This window comes from Panthera pardus, unplaced genomic scaffold, assembly GCF_024362965.1.
Source record: "Panthera pardus isolate Hobbes unplaced genomic scaffold, ASM2436296v1 HiC_scaffold_13, whole genome shotgun sequence".
NCBI lineage: Eukaryota > Metazoa > Chordata > Mammalia > Carnivora > Felidae > Panthera > Panthera pardus.
The window spans coordinates 125,025,901-125,037,352 of record NW_026526688.1 but is presented as its reverse complement, the minus strand read 5'-3'; positions in this window follow the sequence as shown (position 1 = coordinate 125,037,352).

The window sequence follows — 11,452 nt, the reverse complement described above, 5'->3', positions numbered from 1 at the left end:
AGAGCACTCGAGACATATGAACAAAGTGCATTACTGATTTTCTTGAGATCATCTTTTCTCCCCCTGAGAACCTAGAAGGACTAAATGGCTTGAAAGGTTCTTTAACTTTCTTTCCTGAGCTGAAACATATGAACAAAATCCTAAAGAGCTTTTCCTTATAGTAGTACAAATGAATGTATAGATACTCAGGTTTAAAGGCATCTGAATATCTCTTGACAGGGAAGCGTTTTAAATAAAGACGGTCTTGTGGTCTGCTGGCTTGCCTTTCTGATTCCTCCATAACTTTGGTGCCTTTTCTTTGGAATGTCCAAATCCCACCCTATTAGTCTCTTCCATTGCAGTCACTCTCCCACCCACTTCTGTAATCATTTCATGTGTGTGCCTGTCTGCATTGCTAGAATAAGAGCTCCTTGAGGGCTGAGGTTATGGCTAATTCAAACTTACTGCTTCTTTGTTTTCTAGCACTGCGTGTGACATAGAGCAAGTCTTTTATACCTTAGGTTCTCCATCTGAAATGACAAATATAATAAAAATATGAAAGAAATACTGAAATACATTAAGCATGGACTGAATTTCATTTTTAGTCATTGGCATTCTTTCAAAATATTCATGTAACATCTTCTATTGCATTTCTCCAGCTTCTCAAGAAAACTAAAGAAGTAAAAAGAGAGGCAATTATGTTAAAACAAAGCAAGAGTGTTTAGGAGAGGGTGCTAAATTCATTATTTAAGGAATTATGCTTCCACAGCCATATTTCTATCTAGCAGTTATGCTTCTTTCAAACTTGCTAATTTGTTAGCTGTAGCTTGACTAGGGAACATAAAAGGATCCTTACACATTCCTGGAAAGTATGATTATCATGATATGAGAACATCATAGTTCTAAATATCACTGTTTATATTAGACTTGTTATAACTCATAAACCCAGAAATTTTTCTTTATTTCTCTAGAGGAAAAACATGCAAAAATATATTGCATTTAAAAGCTGTTCTATTTTTACTGGTGTTTCTGCCTTTAAAAAATCTCTAGCTTCTTATGTGTGTACCTATCTACACACTTATAATAAAATAGCTGTTCTGTATTGAGTGCTTATGATAGGGACTGGGCTAAATGTCTCTTTTGTATTACTTCATTGAATCCCCACAACAAATCTATTGTTATTCTTCTCATTTTACAATTAAGAAAATCAGAGCTCAGTGAGACTAAGTTGCCCAGTGTCACATGAACAAATATGTACTAAAATAAAGATTCCAAATGGATATTGGCTAACTCAAATGCCTTTGGAAAAATGACTCTCTATTTGACTAAAAAACAATATTGCTTGATTGTCCAGAATAAGCTCTGACTTAATAGGGAAATTGATAAATGTAATATTGGTTAATATGCTAAATCTATAGCACATGGAGTGAGGATTTTTCTTTCAGCTACACAGGAAATGTCCTGATTTCACAGCCAGTGAGATTGTAATACTATGTATTTTTTTCCTTATTTATTCCACATATTAAAATTATCTCTTCCAATCATCTCTGTTCAGACATTTGTGGGTTTTCAGTGTAATGGTTACTAGTTGTGAGCACCAAACATTGAGTAAGTTTTCCTGCCCTGAATGTCAATTTTGCTACTTAGAAGCTTTTGACTTGAGACAAGTTACTTCACTTCTTTGTGCTCAATCTCAACATCCATGTAAAAGAATAATAGTAGCTTTTGCTCTGCAGTGTTGCTTTGAAGTTAATTTATTTTTTATATTTAAAGTGTTTAGAGGGGCGCCTGTGTGGTTCAGTTGGTTAAGTGTCTGACTCTTGGTTTCAGCTCAGGTCACGATCTCATGGTTTGTGAGTTGGAGCCCCATGTTGGGTTTCACACTGAGAGTGTGGAGGCTGCTTGGGATTCTCTCTCTCCGTCTCTCTTTCTCTGCCCCACTCCTGCTCATTCTCTCTCTATCTCTCTCTCTCTAAATAAATAAACTTAAAAAAAAAGTGCTTAGAATATTGCCAGAACATAGAAAAAATCAACAAATCTAAGCTGTTTTTCTTATTCACAAATAGCAAACTCCTGTGTTTGTACAGCAGGAAAGGACAGAGCATGGAAAGTAGAGAGGAACACAAAGGGGACAGAAAAATTCAGCAAGACAATAGTTCAATGAGACCACAGAGACATAGATTCATTTATTGTAACTGTTTTCATTTCAAAGTGTCCTTGTCCCCGAGCAGTAACAGTGTAGAGAGCCCTACCTTAAGGAATGTGGTGGAGGCCTTCTCAGAACAAAGGAAGGCAATGTGCAACATGGCCCAATCGACTCCTTTACACATGTGCATAACTCTGACACAACATTGTAACTTGGACTGTGTCCAATCAGACTATACATGTTACCATATATGGGAGATAAAAAAGTAGAAATTGCATAAAAGGCTATACCCCACTGTGCTCGGGGCTCAGTTTTTCGGGTATGAACCCACTGAGCCCAGGCTGGCACAATGAATAAAGTTTCTTCCTGGACAGAAAAGCCTTGGTGTACCATCTCTCTGTGAGCATCCTTCTACATTTTTGGGGACTCGCGTCTGGGATTTGTAGACAGTGCATTTCCACCTCCTTTGTAGCCAGGGTGTGAACCTTAGAGGGCAAAGCAATCTCATCTGGAGCCATGGAACTACTTGATCCAAAGGAGACTAGCCATTCCCACCATGCCAGGACAAAGACCTCAGATGCACAACAGAACCTGGTGGGGCCCAGGAACCAGCTCAGGGAGTGCCACCCTTCAGGCTGGTAAGAACTGGGGTTCGTTTTGGTAGACCTGCCCCTAAGAGGCAGAAGGGAAGCCTGATTACCTCCCAGAGTTGCCTGAGTAGTTCCATAAAGAATAAGGGATGAAACCACAACTCCAAGGTGCTGGGTGCTGGGTGGCTGGTTGGAATCACTGTGTGACTGTGTGTGAATGAAGTGGACAGGGGACTCTAAATGTATGTGAGGGCTTCTCTCTCATTCATTTCCTGGGTCAATGACTGTAATGATTAGAGCCAACTGTCTCTACTTAGTCTACCCCAGGATGGAGACTTTTAGGAATATTCCCAAGAAGCTGCCAAAACTCCTTTTGTTTAGGGGAAATTCCCTGTCTTCTCTAGCCCAACATGGACTGCCTAATTCCACTTGTTGGTGGAAAAACAAAAATCTGCCTCTGCTCATCTATCCAAGCTGGCAGACTTTAGGACCAGGAGATCTCTTTCTCTACCCTCTGGCTTATCTGCTTCCAGGCCTCTTGAAGCCACCTCACTCCTTCTGCCTTCCCCTCCCCCTCCTGTTTCTGCACCACCTGGGGTGGCATACATAACTGGTTCCTACACCATCTTCAGTGCCTCAGGCACCATAGGCTCCTCCTACCCTTGAGGTCAAGGAGCAAACAGCATCCCCTTGGACCACCCACTTCAGATTCCCCCACTGGTGTCCCAGGGAAAAACTGACGATGGGGAAAATTGACTGCTGTTTATGCGGACACAGGCGAAACATATTCAGTGATTAAACTAACTTAAGTTTGTAGGAATTGTGTTTAACGTTATCAGCATTAAATATGAAACTTTTATTCCACCACGTTTACTAAAGGTCAAATAAGCTTATGTTAACTCTATTGCAATTTGTTAGCAAAAAAGATGGCTTAAAATGATGGTTAAGTTTGTCTTTCTCAAAGTTCTCACGAAGATAGTTTTCAGAGTCCTGGTAACATGAAACTTTAAAGTTTTGATTGCATGATAAATGAGATTAAATTCATTGGACATCTAGATCTTTTCCAAATAGGATGGAATGCTAAAGCTTTGATTACTGAACATGGGTTTGTGCTTTTAACTTCTTATTGCAAAGAAACTAAGGCTATTTGGGTCTATTGGAAAACATGCTTTGTGCTTAATTGATTCATGAATTTGCCATGTAAAAAATTCTAATATAAACACTTCTCACTTGATTACTAAGTCCTCAATTGGAAACTTAGGTTTCTAAGAGTTAAAATTCCAAGTGTCCTTAAGACTGATGGAAATAAGTAAAGGAACTCTGTATGTAGGAAAGTAGGAGATAATGTAAGACAGATATAATGAATGGGAATACATTTTTGTTGAGGGTAAAAGAAAGTAATTTTGTCCTAAATGAGACTTGTTGTTTGGAGAGAAATGGCTGGGGACAAAATATGAAGGCAAAAGAAAGTTAAAAAAAAATACAGAAAACAAAACAAAAAAAAAAACAGAAAAAAAAAAAACAGGAAAGGAGGCTTAAGAAAAATCTGAGGCCTTAGTCATGGTCTTATGCACTATGTCAGATCAGACTTCCACAGGTCCTGGCACCAAATGTCACTTACGTGGTCAATCAGGGCACTGGAAAGGAGACTGCCCTCAGAAGAGAAAACAGAAGTCAAAGCCCCATAAGCCATGCCCCTAATGTGGAAACAATCACTGGAAGTCTGAGTGCCCTTGAGGACCTTTATCTGTGAGGGCTCAGATAATCAGTGTCCCTAAAAGGGACTGATGGGGCCTGGGGTTCTTTGGGGTGGCTCCCTGGAACCAACTATCTATTGGAAGCCTGGAGCCTCAAGTAACTCTGGAAATTAGTCACTATTTTACTCAGCCAACTAAATGCCAGTTCATTTCCTTCTTGAAACTGGAGCCACTTTTTCTGTCCTCTTTTCTACTCAGGCCAACTATCCAAACGCAGCATAATGATTAGAGGCGACTCCGGAAACCTTATAACCAAATTTTTCTCTCAGTCCCTGGAATGTATATGGGGAAAACTCATTTTTTCTCATTCTTTTTTGATAATACCAGAGAGCCTTACTCCCTTGCTCAGAAGGGACATTTTAACTGAATTAGAGACTATAGTGCTGCTAACTCCAGGACAGATAAACAATTGTGGAAGTTCTTGGAAATTACTGGATATTGTAGGCTATAGATACTGAGGTTCGGGAAGATAGCTTGCCTGCCATACCAATTATTAAAGGAGACTCAATCCCACCTACCCTCCCAAGAAAATAAACTGGGGTCTCATTCATGGACACTGTCTCCAACCCTCGAGATGGTTACAAAGAGAGCAGGGGCTTTAACCATTATCTAGCTCACAGAGCTAAAAGATCATTACTGCACTGCATCCAGCCTTTCATTTAGGGAGGGATAAAACTGATCAAATGGCTCAAAGGATGTTTACTGGGAAAACATTTGTCAAGGACAGTTCAGCAAGTAATATCAGCCTGTGAAGTGTGTCTTAGAAACAATCCTCTCAACCAAACTTGCTCTCCCAGGCAATCAAGGACCTGGAGGCTATCCAGGGAAGACTGACAATTAAGTTTCACTCACAGGCCAAGGTCAAAGGAATTCCAACATCTGTTGGTATGGGTTGATACTTTTCCTAATTGGGTAGAGGCCTACCCATAAAAAAAAAATGGAGAAGACACAAGAAGTAATAAAAGCTCTACTTTATAAAATAATACTCAGGTTCAGCTTACCTAAAAATTTGTAAATTAATAGTGATAATAATTGTTAATAATGATAAAATGACAAAAATGAATAATGGTAATAATAATAAACAGCTGCCTTGACTCTTTCTCTGGTAGGACCTCCAACTCTTGAAAAAGTTTTACACCTCAAAATAAAGCAAACTATCTGCTTATACTCAGCAAAACTCTAAATAACATCTCACAAGCAGTAGATGCCTTAAATAAAAATAAACCAAAAAAAAAAAAAATAGTTAGGGCCAAACTCTTGGAGAATAGAGCCACCATTGATTACTCACTGCTCCTCCATCACCTGGATTCTGAGAGATTCCTTGACATTTGTTGTTTCAATAGAACTAATAATTCTCACAGAGTCTTTGAACTGGTAAATGACATTCAGACATAATTGGACAAAGTCAGGGTCTCTCCTGGATTGTTTGACTGGTTTGAGAACTGGGGACATTATCTTAAGATGCTATCTTTTTGGTCAGTATAATCTTTGTTTTGTGTTTTTCTCTGTGTCTGCCAGTGTTTGGGCCACCTCACGCCTGCCAGCCAGCCTTCCTGTAAAACCATACTGTGGGCGACTTGACCGACTCTTTGGTAAACTCTAACTGCTGTACCCCCTTACCATCCCTTATCAGCTTGAAGAAGCCAGAATGGTGACTATCCCTGTTCCCTAAGGGCAGTTAGGGGCCCTACTCCATGGGGAGAATTAATAGGAAAAGGATTAACGTTAGGTGGGGAGACATGAGGGACCTTCAGGGAGGCAGACTGCAGCTGCAAGTGGGAGGCTGAAGAAGCAGACAGGGTTCTCCCCTTCCAGAATCCCTTATGGACGTCCTCTCCCCATTATCAAGGCATCTAAATGAGATAGTCAATCTAACCCTAAGGCAAGAGATGGGGACCCTTGGCTTTACCCAATCACCTTACACCACTGGGTTAAGGAGCAATTACCTGTGAGTCTGACCACAGACGCTCATCCTTTTTAAACCAGAAGATTCTGTATGGGTGAAGTAATTAAATGTCCAACCCCTAAAACCCTTTTGGAGGGGACCATTCACTGTCATTTGTTCACCCCTATTTCAGTAAAGGTGGCCAAGATGGGTTCCTGGATTCACCACAGCAGAGTGAAGCCGGCATCTCGAAACTGGGAACGTATTCCTGATCCATCAACACCATGCAAGCTGACCATACGAAACAATCTGTAACTACAGAGGTTCTGGGAGACTTCGGCCCTGCTTTAGTCACTCCAGAAACTGACTAATCTACATATGGCAGAAGCTTGAGGAATCGATGGTCCAGTGGAACAAATAGACTGTCCTTATTTTCTATATCTGTTTCCTTACTGGGATGCACTGTCACCCCTTGTTTCTCACTGTTATTGTAATTATTGCTCTAATTTTTGCCATAGGATTGGCAGAGGCCACCCCCGCAGAATGGGTGGTGAGGTTGGTGAAAGATTTCTGTTAGCACTCACCTTCCCTTTGTGGATAGAATACTTCATTGGTCTAATCTAGATGCCTTCTGTAGACCCAGAATCTTGACCCATGTGACCCAGGCCAGGCCAGTGAGTCGCTTGGACCTTACTATACCATACACACTTCTCATGCCAGGGAAAGGTCCTGGGGACCTGAATACACAATAAGACCACCTATTCTATCTGCTAGTTGGAGAATCAATACACTTGTTTCAACCCACAGTACTCCCCAACAGAGGAATGACTAAAGGTTTGCAGTCACCCCAAGACAGATGCCACTGGTGTGGGCCGACTAATTAACAAAACTCAACTTACCAATCCAAACTGGCCAGTGTCTATATTCTTTGATGTAAGTACAGCCATAGGTGATACATTGCCATATGGTTTGCCATGTGGAGGTCTGATATGGGAACAAGAGTACTGAGTCAATGATAAATACATGTGTGACAGGACTGGTACCTGTGATTCCTGGCCCCAGGGGCCTGAATTCTTCTGTTCTTATTGGAGTTGTGTCCTGTGGGCCACCCGGCAGACTAAGGACAAAGCAGCACTCCTCCAAAAGGGTGTGGTTGAGTCAAACTGCCAGTGGGGAACCAGTAAGCCCATTAATTTTACCATCCTTGACCTAGGAGACTCAAAATGGAAAATGGCCATGCATGTGATGATATTATGGAAATATAAACTTCTAAACTAAGATGATGCTCTTTGACCCAAAATAGGGGGTCCGAGCATCAAAAGGAGGAATTTGGTAGAGACCCTCCACAAGTAATGTGGTGGAGGCCTTCTCAGAACAAAGGAAGGCAGTGTGCAATGTGGCCCCATCAACTCCCATACATGTACACATAAGTCTGACACGACTCTGTAACTTGACTGTGTTCAATCAGACTATACGTGTCACCATATATGGGAGACAAAAAAGTAGACATTGCATAAAAAGGCTACACACTACTGCGCTTAGGGTTCAGCCTTTTTGGGGTCTTAGCCCACTGAGCCCATGCAGGCACAACAAAAGCTGCTTCCTGGAATGAAGAGCTTCAGTGTCCCATCTCTCTGTGCAAAAATCCTACTACAGCTATACTGGGAGTCAAGTCTCAATCATCAGTTTTGAGTTGTGGCCCAGTTGGCAAGTGCACCCAGGTGAAAAGCCACTGCAGGTTTTAGGTAGCAACTCCCCACTTTGTGAGGGTTTTCTCTTCTGCTTGGCACTCCCTGCCTCTCCTGGCCCACCCTTGTTTCTCAAGTACTTCAGGAAACGTTTCTGAGGTTTTGGCTCAGCATCATAGTCTCCTGCTTTAGGCACCTTTCAGTATTTACCAGAGGTCTAAAGTGGGAATTTAGCCATATATTTTTCTAGTTTTGCCACTCTAGCCACATGGCACTGTGAAAAGCTCTGTTGTTTTCTAGGTCCCTTTTGGTGTTCCTGGAGCCCAGATCCTTATCCTGTAGCCTATGTAACAGTAAGAAAATGTCCCCTGGGAAAGCTCAGAATCCTCAACTCAACTTTGTGAAATTTTACTCTGCCTAGTTCTTGTTTCCATAGCCTCTGATGCCTTTAATATCTAAATTTATCAGACTTCTTGGGTTGCACTCAGTCAGAGCATTTGTGTGCCATGACTTAATCTAACCAACTCATTAGATTTGAGTGTTTTTGATCACCGTATGTATTTGAGTCAAGTACCTTCCATTTCTATATTTTTTTCTATGCCTTAACTTGATTTCTATAAAATGTGGAGAATTAGAAAAGCTGTCTTATAAAATTGCTGTGATGATTGAACACACTGATGTATATACCCAAAGCTTACAGTGGTACTTGGTACATAGTATAAAATGAAGCAATATGTGTTAGCTGTTATTATGGAGGATGACTTCAGAAGACAGGAAATCAGATTCTTGTGCAATGAAGATGATCTTCTATTTCATATACTAATTTGAAAGAGCTTTGGCTTTTAATAAATTAAGTTACCCTAGTAGTTCCTAATCTTATTAGACTCAGTGTCCATTCCCCCATTTTTAAAAACAATTTCTAATGACCCATTTACTAACTTGAAATGAAATACACAAATAATATCATCTACATCTAAATGTAATTACAGAAAAAATTTATAGTGTCCTAAATTAAATATAAAAGCAAATATAAAATAAAAGGGAAGTAATTTATAATAGATTAATATGAATTTCAATATAAACATAATCAGGCAAGAGTATACTAGAAGACAAAAATTTCGTCAGATGTTTTTATCCACTTAAAATGAGTGAATTTGGATTTAAAAGATCAGGGCCCTTTTCATTAAAGAATACACATAAGGGCGCCTGGGTGGCTCAGTTGGTTAAGCGTCAACTCTTGATTTCACTTCAGGTCATGATCTCGTCTCAGGTCATGATCTCAGGGTTCACGAGTTCGAGCCCCGCGTGGGACTCTGTGCTGACAGCGCAGGTTCTCTGTCTCTGCCTCTCTCTCTCTCTCTCTCTCTCTCTCTCTCTCTGCCCCTTCCTCCTCACATTCTGTCTCAAAATAAATAAACCTTAAAAAAATAAAGAATACAGGGGAAGAAAAAGTGTGGTGGCAGAAGATACTGGAATAACACAAGCAATGTAATTAATAATATACTATATTTATAAAAGAAAGAGCACTGTAACTCCAACTGAAGTAGAATTTATGTGGCAATTATTTTTGAAGTGGAAAACAATGAGGTACGATACTCATACAAGTGTGCTGGGTGGTATTTATATGTGTAGTATCATTTATAAATTCTGTTATGATGTGGTTTCAGTAATAAAAATACATCACAAGGAACCCAAGATGAGCATACATCTGGTTTCTAAGTGTCTGACAGGGCATTTGAAAGCAATTACCAGTTGTGAAAATATTTTTTTGTTCAATGGGTGAACATGCAAATTCTTTGCCATTTTATCCAATCAGAATTGACACCAGTCATTGCTAGAACTGGATGTAAGAGACCTTTGTTAGGCCAGATATTATCCAACAAGTAGCTAGATTATTAAATGCTGACAGGCCAGGGGTGGCTGATAGGGAAGTGCCAGCCAGTGATGGAGGATTTCTGCAGAGCCAATACAGGTGAACCGCCTGAATATTAGCCTTCACGGTACAGGACTGTTCTGAACACTGCAGGCTTCCAGGGTCCTCACCCCCTGCCTGGTGAATGTCAGCAGTGTCTTCTCAATTACAATGACTTCAGAAACATGACCCCAGTAATTTTCAAAGTAAGTCTGGAGGGAAAGAGGGAAGCATAACATATTATTCCAGTTACAATGAAACTAAACCTGTATAATATCTATTATGAACAAAAAAAAAAAAACAATATGAAGAGTGCATAAAGTACTATCCCTTTAACAGAGCATCCACTGCTAGTGAGAAAACTGTTTATAAGAGAGGCTTTTGTATTTTCTATCATAAGAGATATTCATGTGCTCAAGTTCTACATATATTGTTGTATGTGATCTGGTGAATACAGCCTAAATAAACACACACACACACACACACACACACACACACACACACACACACACAGTGATAATAAATTTAGTCTTCTTAGGTTATCTGAACAAAAAATAATGATACTACATATCATTTTGCTGTCCATACTTAAAACACTGTGACCATAAGTTACTTCTTCATGGAACAATTTAAAGACTGGGAAATAATTACTAATGTGTCTTTGAGTGCTAGATACATTTCTCAGACTGATTAGAAGCCCACAGCTAAGGGGCACTTGGATGGCTCAGTCGGTTGAGCATCTAACTTCAGCTCAGGTCATGATCTTGTGGTCCGTGAGTTCAAGCCCAGAGTTCAAGCTCTGTGCTGACAGCTCAAAGACTGGAGCCTGCTTCTGATTCTGTGTCTCCCTCAGTCTCTGCTCCTCCCCTATTCATGCTCTCTCTCTCTCTCTCTCTCTCCCAAAATAAATGAATGTTAAAAAAAAAAGCCCACAGTTAAAATTGTCAAACAGCTTTCAATGCTTTTCAACATAACTGTATTAAAAATTTACACATGGCATGTTGTTTCAAATTCATTTCTAAATATAAATTTTAATATTTAAGTGACTTACTTATTTTGAATTTCAGGAAAAATTAAAGATTTTTTTCTTTTTCTTATCCTTTAATTATTCACCTGTAAAATGTAAATATTTAAGTAAACTTTGAAGATAATTCTGAGGAATACAGATTACTTTCCAAATCTTTACATGAACACATCAGCTCGACTTTGTTGTCAAGTAGGAGAGAATGTGTCTACACTATATTCAATATCTTTACCACAGATATAGAATAGGGTATATTTTTATAAAAGAAAAATAATTTCAAATTTTCTATATAGAATTAATACCTAAAATTTTTAAATGAGTCATTTTTGGTTATAAATAACATTTTAAGGGATCCTTATTTTACATGTTTTAGGGTTATTATTATGTTATTCAGACTCCTGTTAAAATTTATATAATTTTGCACTTGGATTATGCAAACCCTTATTTTATTGAAGAATTTGGGGGGATATT